Genomic DNA, 16,200 nt, shown 5'->3' with positions numbered 1-16,200 from the left:
CGGAAGTGTTGGTATTGTTCAAATTACTGGAATCTAGAAGTAATTGTTTTCGCTTTAAAAAGTTGTATAAATATTTCGTATTTTTCATCATTAAGGGCATTGAAATTTTAATTAGGCACTTGTTATGGATTCGCATCTTCTATGGGAGCAGCAAGGAAGGCAGTCGGCATGATATTGTGGTGCACAGTGGCTAGTCATGTCGACTGGGCTGGGTTCTTGCCAACCTTGCTGTCCTGCGCCATAACAAAAAAAAAGTTCCTATCATGCCTATTCAAATCAACTGACAAAAAAAGCGCAGAGACGACTCAAAACGCTTGAAATTCAAATTAAAACAACATCCGGCCGAACCGGATGTCACGGACAGACCGTTACAACATTACAACATTCAAATTTAAAATTCAAAAAAAAAGATATTCGAAAAAACATCTAACTAAAATTACCGAACCGGACATGGCCTGTTACTAACACTGAAATTCAAAAAAAAAAAAATAAAAAAAAAACGCTGAAAAATTAAAATAAAAAAGAAAAGTGCCGAATATAACTTGGGGGCGCCGCGGGTGTTGTTGCGACGCCCGGTGCATAGCCCACCCTCAAAACTATGGCCACCGATGCACCTAAAATTTCGGTGGCCCCTTACCTGTCCTACCTAGTGTCTTCTAAATAAATAGACACCTCAGCATTCCCATTTTAACTACAATTTATTTATAATTCATTATCTAAAAGTCTTTCCTGGCATATGACCGGTTATTTCTAGGTAATTAAATGCTTATACATGTATATATATAGGTACTCGATGCAAGTATATGTGCCTGAATGTATTTATCATTTGTATGTTTGAAATAAATAAAAAATAAATGTAAGGCGCGATAACCTCCGAAGAGATCTAAGGCCGAGCTTCTCTTCCAATTTGCATCGTGCTCCTCTTGATTTTCCCTACAAATTGGCCGGACGGGACCTACATGTTTTATGCCGACTCCGAACGGCATCTACAAGGCAGATGAGTTTTCACTAAGAGCTTTTCATGGCAGAAATACACCCGGAGCGCTTGCCAAACACTGCCGAGGGGCGATCCCGCTTAGAAAAACTTTCTTCTAATTGAAAAACCTTATTTCTAAAATTTTGATGTTGCTTTGCCCGGGGTGCGAACCCAGGGAATACGGTGTGATAGGCGGAGCACGCTACCATCACACCACGGTGGCCGCCAATTTCCATGTAGGTATTTGCTTATATACAACTATATCTAATATAAGTATACATGTATATATTTCTATGTTGCTGTATGCATATGTGCAAATTTACGTATGTATTTGCTTATATATACCTACAACTATATTTACTATAAGTGTACATGCATGTATGTATATGTCCTTGCATACCTGTGCATTTATAGGTATATATATGCTCGCTCATACATATAACAACATCCAATATAATTGTATGCAGACGTGTATTTCTATGAATGTATTGACTTATATGCATCTATAATTAATATAAGTATAAAAGTATGTATTTCTATGTCACTGTATACATATGTGTAATACCACGTAGGCATCTGCTTATATATATACCTAACTATATCCAATATAATTGTATGCATACGTGTATCTCCCTGTATGTATGTGCTTATTTATTTATTATAAGCTTTTATTTAGTTTCACTTTTGTTGTTTGTAATGGAATCTTGCAAGTTAAATTTGATACACTTCCCGGCGTCCGATTGAGCTGAAATTTTGCACACATGTATAACTCCGATGACAATGCAATATTACTTTGTTAGAATTCGATAAATTAATCGATAACACAGTTATCGGTAAAGATTTGTATTTACTTTGGCATAACAGCCTAAGTCCCATACAAACCCGCCGGTACCTATCCGTGGATTGTGATATTTGGACGTGGTGAATCACGCGTGTCACGCGTGGTGAATCTCAACGCTTGCGAAAAGCGGATACACAACCCTCTGTTGTATTTCTGTGTATAACCAACATAGCTGAAATTTTAAGGCTGTTTAACTTTGTAATTTATTTTGCTTTTGGAAAAATTACGTATTTGAAAAAAACTGGCAGAAAAATATTGGCATAACAGCTTAAGTTAAATCAAGAATGGAAAAACTTGGAAAATTTGAGCAGATGTGGCAATTACGCGTGCCCGTTGAACGAAATATTGACAATCTGTTGATAATCGCTAGGATATTAGCGACATTCCATCAACTTAGCAGCACTTTAGCAATACTACTGTTATTATTTGGCCGCTCAAACACACCCATATTAATTGTGCATTAAATTTAAAATATACAACTCAAAAGCTGAACTACCAGCGCTACCGCCATCAGCTCAGTGTCATCATTGCCAGTAGCGCCAATAACACCAAACTCGTGCCTGACACACAAAAGTCGTTTCACTCAATAGCGCAAGTGAAATGTACTACGCACTCACTACTAAGTAACGTCAAATATATCGATTGGAGTCATTTCGTCAATGAGCTACCATTGAGCTGGCACCGTATTGGCGCTGGCGCCATGCAATTTACATCACTAAAATTGCACGAATGTCCAGGCTTATGACTTTGTTAATCCAGATGGTGAAAACGAAGAATCAAAGGAATGCAACCTTGCAAACAACAGCCGTCATTTTCAAAGTGTAAAAATTCTGTGATACAACGAACGCTAACGCCGTTAGGCTGTTATCGGTAAGTGTTGAATACTTTTCTGCGTACTTGATTTTGTTTTACAGATTTTTGGCGAATTTTAGCTAAGCGAAAGTAGAATTTTATTTTAAAACAGATTTAACCGACAGATGAGAGATCTGCAATAAGTACCCTACAAGACGGAGGTAACCAGTTCACCCACACATTCAAAGCTTTTTTCGCTCTCCACTAACACATCGACGATTCTTGCTGTCATCGAAATGACAGTTCATTAATTATTCCGGAAAACATTGAAACGCAAATTGTTTACAAGGAAAAATATCTTGTGCTTTTAGTTGTGACATGTGACGGAAATTAAAAATTTTGTTGCAGAGAACACCTTTTTGCGTTGGCGACATTCGCCCAAAATAACATTAAGTTAATTTGAGTTGTAACATGTGACGGAAATTAAAAATATTGCTGCAGAGACCATCTTTTTGCGTTGGCGGCCTTCGCCCAAAATAATATTAAGGGTAAAGTTTTACAAGACGGTACACCACCTAATTTAAAAATATCAAATAATAATAAAAACGAAGCTCGAGGCGCGCCTTTTGATTCCACGTTTGATAATTTTTGATAAAAATTGGGTGGTGCACCGTCTTTTAAATCGTTACCATATTAAGTTGTATAGAATCGACGGGATGGCCTACAAGGTTTTATGTCAACTAAATCGCTCCCGATATGGTCGGGCTAGTACCTTAATGGTTCCCGGAACGTACCCGATCTGCATCCGGCAAAGGACCAACAAAGTCGATAACGGGGAGTGTCCTTATCGCTACAACAACAACAACATTATTTACTTTCTGATTTTCATTCATACGTATGTGCATTTTTAAATAATAAAAAAAATGTTATATTATTCTAATAGATAGCATCTCCGCCGGGTTGCGATTCAGCTCAGAATATGCCAAAATCAGAGGAAATCTACAAAAACAAGGTACTTTACAAGCAACATGCTTTGGAATACGGTACCAAACTGGTTGGATGTATTTCCCTAAAAAAGGGTGGAACTACGCATCTTGGTTTGCCAGTATTTGCTTCGGTAATTTATATTGATTTGTAGTGATTAAAAATTGCAATAGTAGATAATGTAATGTGAATTAAAATTGAATAGGTAGCCGGAGCAAAAAAGGCAACTGATCGGCATGCAACTGTTATTTATGTGGTGCCACCGGGAGCTGCTGCTGCTATCCTTGAAGCATTAGAAGCAGAAATGTCTTTGATTTTTTGCATCACCAAAGTTGTGCCATAACATGATAGGGTTCGCGTTAAGCACGCTCTCTTAAGGCAAAAAAAATCGCGTCTAGTCAGGCCCGATTGTCCAGGAATCATCGCACCAGAAAGGGCAAGTAAATTGGCTACCATATTAAATATATAAGCAACATGTATGAATTTTTTAGTGATAATTTGTCATGCTTTTGTTGATAATCAACTGAAGAATGCAAATACGACAGGGTTCGAAGTTCATGTGAAAACCAATTAATTTTTTAATTAGCATTTGGGGAGAAAAATACATATGTATGTATGCATAGAACTGCATAGAAGGGGAGGAGAAATTAATTATTATCAGTTGATTTGCAAGATTTTTGTCATTTTCCCTGCATCGCAGTTGTCATTGCATTGCGTTAAGAGAGGACATCAACACCTTACTACCCACAGCCAGTTAAAATTATTGTAAATTTTGCTCTTTTCATCACTGTTTCAAAACGTGGAAAGTTATATATCGAGCATTCCATGGAGAATGGTGCATTTTAGCAGACTTTCGCATTGCCGGCATTATTAATATTCAATCCCTAGAAGGTTTAATGTAGTCATATCAATAGTTCCCGAGATGGTGGGGCCCACAATGGTGCTTGTTACCGGAACGTAGATAGATAGATCATTTATTGAGGATTGCACAGTGACTTGCACATCTCCTTCACAGCACCTCATCCTAGCCGACTTCCTTGATGAACCCCAGCAGTGTTCTTTGCTTGAGGGATTAAATGTGGGAATGCTCTGGCCATGGTGAGCCCATAAACTTAGCCCTACGTCTTGAAATTGCGCCGCAATCTAGAAGGATATGGTCCACCGTCTGCTGATCCATCACAAAATCGGTATGTGTTGTTCGATACTATACCCAGCTTTTGCATGTGACTGTTCAGTCTACAGTGTCTTGTAAGAATAGCCGTTGGGGTTCTTAGGTTATCTTTTTGAGAGGCCTATTAATGCCCTATATCGAGTTGTGCTGTAACCCCCTAACAGTAACTTAGATTGACTCAGGCCTGGCATATTGCGCCAGTGTTCTCTCTTTTCCCTCCCTTCTGCTAATAAATGCCCCTGTGGGCCAACTGGCAGGAACGGCTCGGGATCGATGGGTCATGCAGTTGCTGGCTCTCTTTCCGTGTTGTCCGCCTGCTGTTGTTGTAGTAGCAGTGCTTCGCCCCATCCAATAGGTGCGACCGATCACAAATTGTCATCTATGTCCTCTAACGGGAGTCCAAAGAAACTTTCTGTTTCAACAGGGGTGGGCCATAATGAGAGGAGTGTTAGAGGCGTTGGTTGCACAATACAGTTAAAGAGATGGTTGGTGTCATGTGGGGACACATTACAAGCAGGACAATGGTTTGTATGTCGGGGTTGATTCTGGATAGGTAAGAGTTTAACCTGTTACGTGATCCAGCTCAAAGTTGAGCTAGAGTGACTACTCTCGTTTCCCTAGGGAGAGTGCGTTCCTCCTCTGCTAGTTTTGTTCTTTGAGTACAGGAATCACCGGCATAGAGGTCCGACGCCTGCTTGTGAAGTTCACTGAAGACATGCTTGTGTTTTTTAGCTTCATACGGCTGTGTTCTCAGGTGCTGTATTTCCTCATAATGTAATGAGGCCGTGAACAACAAGATCCACAAAAGATTTATAAAAGTTACGAGGACGCTGGATTTTGGAATCTAGCCCAGAGCAACCTGTCCGATGCAACCATCCCTTGCAAGTGAAACACTGACAAGAGTATTTATTTTTTTAATTTAATTTATTTATTATTACGGCTGTTTAGGCCCAAAACTTAAACTACTAAGTACAATTCATTGTTATAATCACTTATATCTATTGAATATGCTGTTGGAATGCCATGTGATTCCGATCAGCATATTTACTAGCGTGACAGAGGGACGAGTCTGGGAGCCACTCATTAAAGGAAGGTTGGAAAGGACGCGTTTCCAATCCTCCAGTGCTCCCAGCTTAAGGCAAAAAAATTTGGAACTTATATTTTTCAATTATATGTGTATTTTAAGCTTTCGGAATGTATTAGTCTTCGATCAATGCAGCTAAACCTGTCTCTGGATGTTGGAAATTAAAAATAACGTGTATCCAATCACCCCTCAACTTTGTTTAGTAAAGACGCTGTCGGAATGCATGAAGATTCCGATTAGCACAGCTCAACATATAATGGGAGGTTGAAAAGGACGTGTTTCCAATCCCCCTTGCTCCAACTTTTATTTGGCCTTATTTTCGTTATTTTTGTTACACATTATATAATTTTATTGTTATATTTATGCTGTCGGAATGCGAATGATTCCGATCAGCAACAGTAAATACCAGCTGGAAATACCGAATTCCAGGGAAATTAGTTGTTGGAACTGTCTGGAGTTACAGGTGGCGACCAATTTTCTTTTCCTTAGGGCCGGATGTATGTTGTATTTTGCTGCTACCATTATTACCATTCCCTTTTCGCGCTCCAGTATCGGTATAACATGTAAAAAAATAAAAGAAAAAAAAAAACTATCTTATTGGAAGGGTTTTACAATGCTCCAATAAACTTTTTTTAAAAGTATTGAAGTTATTACTACTTTTTATGTGATTAGGAAGTTCATTGAAATATTTCAGCCCTTATATATATGACCGTCCTAAAAAGATTCTTTTCCGGCAAACGCAGCAAACCCATTTCTCAGTACTGGGGTCAGGAGAAGGACCCGGATTGGGGTCGATACCTTCCCGGAAGAGGAGAGTATGGCGCAGACCCACTGCAAGGATCTGCTGGGGGGTTGACAATTTGCGGGAGAGACGCAACAAATTAAACATGGAGTCCGCCTGCTCATTGCCCTCCACTCCCCTGTGGCCTAGGACCCAGGCCAACAGTACTACGTTGTGTGCTCCTAATTGATTCAGCTTTTCTACGCACTGAAGGGCAAGTGCTGACTTTATTTCGAACGCCGCAAGTGTCTTTAGTGGAACCTGACTGCCTGACTGAGTATGGCAATTGTTTCATTGGGGTATCAGCGCTGAAGGTTCAGCTTAGCGCACTAACTTATGGCGAATACTTCCGCTCGAAAATGCTCGGATGTGCTTTTAGAGTTACTGATATTTTGGTTCTGGGTCCGAAAACTCTTCCTCCAATCCCCTCTGGCGTCTTCGAGCCATCTATGTACCTTCCGATCTTGAGCTTAGTAATACATTGCACCCGCCCATACCTATACAGCCGTACCAAGAGACGGAGCAGCCCATTACATATTGGCACAACCGGAGCACTGCTGGACATCCATCCTATATGAAAGCTATGCATTCAAAAGTGTTTGTACCAGTGGCTGGTGCACACCGAACTGGCCCAATGTATGCTATATTGAGGCCTGCACAAATACCAAGCTATGTTTATGTAAATAATGTTACTGCTATGTCAATTTGCACGGTTGAGCACATACAGTACCTACGTTTTACAAGGTGGAACACCACATTACCTACATGGCGATGTAGCCACCGATCAGGTTGTTGTAAGAGATTAATTAAAATATGTTATTCATAAACACTGATTCTTATATTTTTATTATCATTAAACTGTAGACTAGACTCATGACGGGTATTCTTACTGGACACTGCCTTCTGGCGTCACATGCCTTTAAATTAGGCTTGGTCAGTGATAGCAGATGTAAGAAGTGCGAGTTGGAGGAGGAAACGATCGATTTCATTCTGTGCTCGTGCCCTGCGCTTGCCGGGCTAAGACTCCAGCTGACAGATGTCAGATCTAGAAGCAGCAAGTGGCTTAAGTTCTAGGAAGCCGCTAACCCGCTGGAGCCATGAGAAGCGTGAGTGCACTTTGGGTGTCCCAAGACAAGTTCCGTACCTGCTCCGAATAATTTGATAGATAGACAGATTAGATAGGGATCTGTTCTAGGTCCAACTCTTTGGAATGCGGTGTATGGCGGGGTGCTACAAATCGGCCTTCCCGGAGGCACGGAAATTGTCGGCTATGCAGATGATATTGTCGTAGTAGCAGTGGCCAAGAAACTTGATCTGCTCCAAGCATTATGTAATGACGCCATGGGAAGAATAACGGAATGGTTGACGAACACGGGGCTGGAGATGGCTAGCAATAAGACAGAAGTGGTTCTGATGAGCTCAAAGCGGACTGTGGATGAGTTTGCCCTAACCATAGGAGATTTTCAAATAAATTCAAAGCCCTCCTTGAAATATCTAGGATTAATCATTGACTCAAAACTAACTTTTAGGGAGCCTTCAGGGCGGTGGGGGACAAAGTTTCTAGAGTTAGTGGAACCCTAACGCGAATAATGCCCAACATCGGCGGCCCAAGCGAAGCTACCCGTCAGCGATTATCCAACGTAACCAGCTCTATAACATTGTAACGTATTTGCTTACAAATCCTCTTATTTGAAATCCTCTGCTAAGTTCGAATCACTAAACTGTTTAATAAATAACTCCAATTTGTAATAATGCAAAATGGCCTTTATTAAAGTACTTCACAATAACAAACTGTGCAACGAATAGCTTGCTTAATAACCACACTGATTGATAGCTCAATGAAACTCTGCTATTGCTCGCTAGATATCGTCTTAATCAAACTGCTTGACAACTCAAATCAAACTGAATTCTTCTTACTCGCTTGCCCCGCTTTTATAGTTTACGCTGCATACTTCTAGGCTCTTCGATTTCCAGAACTTACTAGTTGTTTCGGCTACGAAATTCGCCAGCCACAACTACGTGCACAAATTATTGCTCTCTCTTGTGACAACTCAGATAAGATATATGCATGTGTTTGTAGTTTACAGTCTCCCGCACACACATAAGCGTATAAGTAAATTCATCGGTGTGTGACATCTCATCTCTCGCTGCCTTGTATGTAAATGTTGCTCGTCGGAATGTGTACATATGTGTAGACGCAATTATTGATTCGTTTATGTAGATACATAATGATTGAATTATTGATGTGAATTCACGTCACTGCTTAGCATCGGCCTGGAGATGGCAGCACTCCTCATTTTTGCTAATATTCGTAACACTGCCCTCTCCCAATCTAAACGCCGCTAGCATCTCCAAATGTACCACTCTTCTAATCCGTGGTTTGCCAGTGGTTTGTATGCGGTAGATGGTATCACTGATCTTCTTCACAACTTTGTACGGGCCTTCCCAACTGCACCGAAATTTGGCTGGAACACCTTTCCGCCGGTGAGGGTTGTTTAACAGTACCAAATCTCCCGCCAAGAAACCTTCCGAATTAGAGTTCTTGTCATGCCAGTGTTTCATCTTACTACTCATTACCCTGGGCCGTTCCTTCACACTCTGTTGTTTGGTCAATGAACCACTTCGTAGAGCTTGCGCTGGACGGATTTGCTTTGCATAATCGGTATCGTTCCCACATTTCACAAGAGTAGTGCGCTCCGGCTTGAAACTACCCTCGCATTCTTTCTCGGAAATTCGTTGCTTCGTTTTCCTGCGTCTTTTAGGTTTTGTCAATGCCAGTGTTCTCTCGCAGGTACTTTTGATTTTAATTTATTTGGCCCATTCGATCTATCAACCTTTGCCTTTGACTTTCGTGGTCTTTGTCGAGTCTTTTCCACCAGTACCCGATTACTGCTGAACCCTTTTTCCAAACTAAAGTTAAGTGGTATGTCCTGGTTCTTATAGCGCATAATTTTTCTCCGCATATCGATCCTGACGTCATGGTCAACCAAGAAGTCCACTCCCAATATGACTTCATCAACGATCTCCGCCACAACGAATTTGTGTAGAACCATGACTTTTCCAATTAATACCTCACATACCACTTCGCCTTGGACTTGATTATATTCGCCTGTTACCGTACGCAACCTTGCTCCAAGTAATGACTTTACTCTCCTGTAGACCAAATCAGATCGAATCAAGGAATGAGATGCCCCCGTATCTACAGTCAGTACACGCTCTTTACCATCCACATTCCCTCTGACGGTAAGACTGCTTGATTTCCTTCCAATTTGCGACACAGATATCACAGGACATTCAACAGCCGGGGCAAGTTTTCGCTCTTTACATTCGACACGCTCTTGCTCATTTCCGCGAGCTTTGCGTTTACGGCCACCCACATTGTTGGAACTATTAGGACCAAGATCGCAATGACGTGCAATGTGACCTGGGTTGCCGCACTTGAAACATTTAATAACTCCGGCATTCTTCTGTTGAGATCCCTTCAGTGCTTCCAAAATTGTGTCTACCCAATCTGGCCTTTCTACTTCCACACGATGAGCTTTGTATGCTGGTTTACTCAATAATGACGCCGTTTCCTGAGTCAATGCATGGGATACCGTTTCAGAAAATGTTTGCTTTGGGTTCGCGTATGTGGCTCGCTTCGTTTCGACGTCCCGTATGCCATTTATAAAGCTCTGAATCTTCACTCTTTCCGTGTATTCCACGGGTGCGTCCGCATTTGCAAGATGAGCCAATCTTTCAATATCTGAAGCAAACTCCTGCAATGTCTCATTTGCTTTTTGGTAGCGGTTTTGCAACTCAATTTGGAATATCTGTTTCCTATGCTCGCTTCCATAACGTCGTTCTACAGCAGCCATCAATGTTTCATAACTGTTCCGTTCGTACTCTGGAATCGTCTGTAAGATTTCCGCTGCAGGCCCTTTCAATGCCACGAAGAGTGCAGCAACTTTATCTTCCGCATTCCAGTTGTTCACTGCTGCGGTCTTCTCAAACTGTAGCTTGAAGACCTGGAAAGGAACAGAACCGTCAAATGATGGTGTTTTACCTTTGGATTGCTTGCTGAAACAGCTGGGCGATTTAGTTTTAACTGCTCCATACGACCTTTTAACGCTTCTATTTCGGCATCAATTTTGTCCTCGAGTTGTAAAATTTTTGCATCCTGCTCTTCAAGTTTCACAAAGAGCTGCGGTGATACCTGTTCCGAAATTTGTGCCGACATTTCAGATATACGTGCCTCTTGCGCTTCCAGTTGAGATGCCAAATATGTCTTCTGTTCTTCCAAATGTGTTTCCATCTTAGATGTTATCTGTGTCGACATTTCTGACATACGCGTTTCTTGTGCCTCAATCTTCGATGTTATACGGTTCTCCTGTGATTCTAGTTGTTTTTCCATCTTGGATGTTATGCGTGTCTCCTGCGATTCCAGTTGAGAAGCCACTGTTGATGTTTGAGCAGATATTGCAGCCAAAATCATGTTCAAGTCTGTGTTCGCCATTGTCTGCGGTGTTTCTTCCATTTTTGTTATTCCCTCGCCATCAAGATGAAAGTCATACTCTTCCACATCAATTCCTTCTGCTTCCATTGCCTCTCGTAGCCGTGCCTGAAGTTCAAGTTTAACGCCGCTTGTATTCAATCCACGGCTCTCCAACTCCTTCTTTAGTTGCTGGATCTTCAATTCACTGAACTTTGCCATGTCCTTGTTGTCCTCTGGAATTTATTCAACAATTCCTCTTCTGACACCAATTGTAACGTATTTGCTTACAAATCCTCTTATTTGAAATCCTCTGCTAAGTTCGAATCACTAAACTGTTGAATAAATAACTCCAATGTGTAATAATGCAAAATGGCCTTTATTAAAGTACTTCACAATAACAAACTGTGCAACGAATAGCTTGCTTAATAACCACACTGATTGATAGCTCAATGAAACTCTGCTATTGCTCGCTAGATATCGTCTTAATCAAACTGCTTGACAACTCAAATCAAACTGAATTCTTCTTACTCGCTTGCCCCGCTTTTATAGTTTACGCTGCATACTTCTAGGCTCTTCGATTTCCAGAACTTACTAGTTGTTTCGGCTACAAAATTCGCCAGCCACAACTACGTGCACAAATTATTGCTCTCTCTTGTGACAACTCAGATAAGATATATGCATGTGTTTGTAGTTTACAGTCTCCCGCACACACATAAGCGTATAAGTAAATTCATCGGTGTGTGACATCTCATCTCTCGCTGCCTTGTATGTAAATGTTGCTCGTCGGAATGTGTACATATGTGTAGACGCAATTATTGATTCGTTTATGTAGATACATAATGATTGAATTATTGATGTGAATTCACGTCACTGCTTAGCATCGGCCTGGAGATGGCAGCACTCCTCAGTTTTGCTAATATTCGTAACAATATTATATGCAGCACCAGTATGGCACAGATCTAAAATGGTCCACCAAAAAGATATACTAACAGCCTACCGCATTACTGCTATACGAATAGCATGTGCTGTTCCGACGACGCGATCCATGTTTTATCCAGGAAAATCCCAGTAGATCTACTCTCAGGTGAAATGGCCGATCTGTATGGCATTGGATTCAGCCGACCATCTGAAGATGCTAAGAAAAGCGCAAGGTCACGAACAATAGTTAGGTGGCAAGAACGGCGGGAAGATTCGAGAAAAGAGCGCTGAACCTTCATGCTAGTCCGGAATATAGCGGAATGGTACGAGCGAAAACACGGCAAACTAAATTACCATCTCACACAGATATTGAGCGAGCACGGTGGCTTGAAGGAATATCTACATAAGCGTGGGATAGAGGAGGATCCTTTCTGTCCAAGCTGTCCGTCCGAATTGGAAAGCGCAGAACATGTAATATTTCACTGCCCTCGTTTTCACGGCGAAAGACTGTCTGTAAACAGAGTTTTTGGAGAGGAACCTTCCATTAGAAATTTAGTTCCACGAATTTGCGGACAAATAGATTGTTGGATTGCTGTGAGCAAGATGGCCTTTATAGTAATGACGAAATTGATGATGCATGCCGAAAGGGAGCGTAGAGAAATGCGCATACGAAGTAGTGGCGACTAAATCGCCTTTGAAGTTACTTTACCAGGTCCTTATTCTAGTTATCTGAAATTTCTCTTGTGCCTTTGGAAAAGAGCTATGTGTGGAGCCCTATTTATGGAACACTTTTTGGCTTATATTAAAAACTTTTAATCTATTCTTACTGATATGAGTTTCTTTTTCATTCTAGGTAATTTGATTTTGACGATGTGAGGATAGAAATATCCCAAATATTCCAGCTGTGGCTGTAAGAACATACATTTGCTCAAATTAGAAGAAAACTGCACGGTTGAGCACATCCAGTATCTACGTTTATACAAGGAGGAACACCACACTACTTACACAGGGATGTAGCCACCGATCACGTTGTTGTAAGAGCTTATTTTAAATATGTTATTCATAAACACTGATTCTAATATTTTGTTTTGGTTTTTACTTTAGAGTCAACCTGTTATATAAGCGATGTCAGCTATGCCTGTAACTTAAGCGCCTTCAGATGTAATAGTTACCGCGGACGCGGTCACAGGAGTAGTTCACTACGTGGGGATTACACTAATCAAGGACTTTCAATATCGGAAGGTTTTCCAGCACTATAACACACCAACAATATCTGCAATCACCCGAATAAATTGTACAACAAACGTTAACACCACATCATCAGCCAGCAACAACAACAACAAACGCAACAAGTTGAAACTTCTAAACAATTAATGACTAGTGAACCACCAACATATCCGCAATATGCGCAAACATCAACACCAACATGTGTCGCCTACTTTGCAACACGGTGAAGATGGCCAAGGCCATTCTGATTCTAATACTGATAAAGGCGAACCATTGGCAAATTTAAAAACTCAAACAGACCACGAAAAATGTTGATGATGGTATTAATTCTAGTACGGATAGTAAAGAATTTAAACCTAGGAAAAAAGCTAAACTTGATAAAAACTTAACCGAAGATGACAATGTTTCTAATTCTAATACTAAGGAAGATGAACCTTTGATAAATATGAAGCTTAAAACAGAGTTATCAAAAAATGACGATGATGATAATGACGTTGATGCAAAGTCCAATGTTGAAAATGATGAAAATTATGAAACAGAATCTGAAAATAGTATGAGTGTGGATTATAACCTGAAGCAAAACTGTCATATCCGGTACGACCAGAATTAGATGTTAAGAAAAGAGCCTACATAAAGAGGCTCAGTATATTTATGGAAAATTTATCATGAGACAATGCCCAATGTATGTATTTCAATTAAATTCAGCACATTGTTGGAAAAAGCATCTAAACTTTATGCATCGTGTAGAAAAACTAGAACATTTACAATTTAAATATAACGAACGTGGTGCAAAATGTAAATTTTGTGATATTCAAGCAGCTACACCAAGCTTCAACAAATTATTGGACCATGAGATTTCTCATATGCCTAATAGTCATTATTTAAAATGTAAATTATGCGATTGGAAGACGAAAATACATTCAAGTATGAATTTTCATTTACGTGTACAACACGCTGAAACAATTGATGTAACAACGAAAAGTTTAGAATTGAATGTTTGTCCATATCGTAATCAAAATGGTATTTACGCAAACACTTAATACATCTTTTCTATGTTTAGAATGTGGTGAATAATTTAGAACAAATACAAGTTTACGTGTACACCACAAGATTTGAACGGAAATATCTTGAGGGTATGGTTAAACCTATGTGGCATCTACAAGCTATTTATAATGACTAGTATGGAATGAATCCGGATATGGAAGAAAACGGAGGTGACGAAATGAATCACCATGCTTCTTTGGATTCTGGTGATACTCCTGACATGCTTCCTAATTTCCCTACGTCTGATGTTACTATACCTACCAAACTAATATGACTGCAAACTGATGAGCAACACTACCAGCGCAGGAAAAATAAGAACTTCAAAACAAGGTTTCGGAAAGGGCACGACTATGAATAGACGTTAATGTATTTATATAGTTTATAAATATAAAAATTCACATATGTAAAGTTCGCTAGAGTAATAAGGCAATAATTTAAATTGTAAAAAAACATTGTATATATGAATAATTTATAATTAAATATTATCTGAACATAAAGGACGCGTTTCATTCATAGAAAAAGCGATTTGACAGAAGGTAACCGATACGGGTAACCGATAGGCCAGTTACCCGTGTTGTTGTTGTTGCATATGTTTTGGTTAGCGATAACGAAAACATAACTGATGAAGTAACTTAAAAATGTAAATAACATCGAGCGAGAAGGAATGTCGAAAACACAATAGGTAAGAGCGAGAAAGCGAGTCACACGTACACTATTTTGAGAGAGCGCATGCGTTACCTTTTTCACGACAGCAATGTAAAAGTCATTAAGACGATAATTGGTGAACAAGTTATTGGTGACGATTAAGTAATCGATTAGGGAACGGGTACCTGTCTTGTAGGGTAGTTGTAAACTGAAAGCGGCATAGGCAAAGTTAAGTTATTTAACACTGTTTGACATAATTTTATATGTGCTCTCTGTCAAAAATGCTTCAACTAACTTAGTCACATTTTATTTCGATTATGAATATGCCCCAATATATTCGGATTATGATATAATAAAATTAAAGAAAAAAATAAAATTAAAGAAAAAAAACTTTTTTAAAAATAAGCTTTTATTATTGGCTAATAAAATTAACTAAAAAGTAAGTTGAGAAAGAGAAACGTTACAAATAACTAAGTAAAGATTACGTAACTAATTTAAACAATATTTTACCCTACTAAAAATTTAAAAAAATTCCTATTTAAATTAAATTTAAGAAAAAGGCTTTTCTAAGAGCAAGCTTCTATTACTTGTTAATAAAACGAACTAAAAAGTAAAAAATAAAATTAAAGAAAAAATTTTTTTTAAAAATAAGCTTTTATTATTGGTTAATAAAATAAACTAAAAAGTAAACAATAAATTGACTCTAAAGAAATATAACACTTTATAAGTTCATTGTAAGCTCTAACTATAATTAGGCTTTTTCGTCTGCGACAAAAGAATTCTATATTGTACATAATTATATATTTTTAACATTAAAACTTTACACCTAAATTATTAAACCTTACAGTTTATATCACAGTCCTAATTGTTCTAATAAAAGCGTGTTACATTGCGATAGCAAGAAAAGGAGATCCTAAATGTTCTTAATTATACCATCAAAAAATTTGATTGGATAACGGTTGGTTGTACATATATAAAGGAATCGAGATAGATATAGACTTCCATATATCAAAATAATCATGATCGAAAAAAAATTTGATTGAGCCATGTCTGTCCGTCCGTCCGCCCGTTAACACGATAACTTGAGTAAATTTTGAGGTATCTCGATGAAATTTGGTATGTAGGTTCCTGAGCACTCATCTCAGATCGCTATTTAAAATGAACAATATCGGACTATAACCACGCCCACTTTTTCGATATCGAAAATTTCGAAAAACCGAAAAAGTGCGATAATTCATTACCAAAGACAGATAAAGCGACGAA

At 39.2% G+C, this 16,200-nt stretch overlaps 1 long non-coding RNA gene across 1 annotated transcript; it reads left to right on the top strand.

Annotated features, from left to right (window-relative positions):
• The first annotated feature begins 2,964 nt into the window (after nucleotides 1–2,964).
• LOC137236333 (uncharacterized) lies at nucleotides 2,965–14,249 on the top strand. The gene is made up of 3 exons (XR_010948377.1): nucleotides 2,965–3,157; nucleotides 12,875–13,055; nucleotides 13,126–14,249. It is a non-coding gene; the product is annotated as an uncharacterized lncRNA (long non-coding RNA).
• Nucleotides 14,250–16,200: the final 1,951 nt, after the last annotated feature.

The sequence above is a fragment of the Eurosta solidaginis genome, unplaced genomic scaffold (assembly GCF_040869045.1).
Source record: "Eurosta solidaginis isolate ZX-2024a unplaced genomic scaffold, ASM4086904v1 ctg00001879.1, whole genome shotgun sequence".
In the NCBI taxonomy this organism is placed as follows: Eukaryota; Metazoa; Arthropoda; class Insecta; order Diptera; family Tephritidae; genus Eurosta; species Eurosta solidaginis.
Note: the sequence above shows the minus strand (reverse complement) of the source record. Positions and strands in the feature narration are given on the sequence as shown.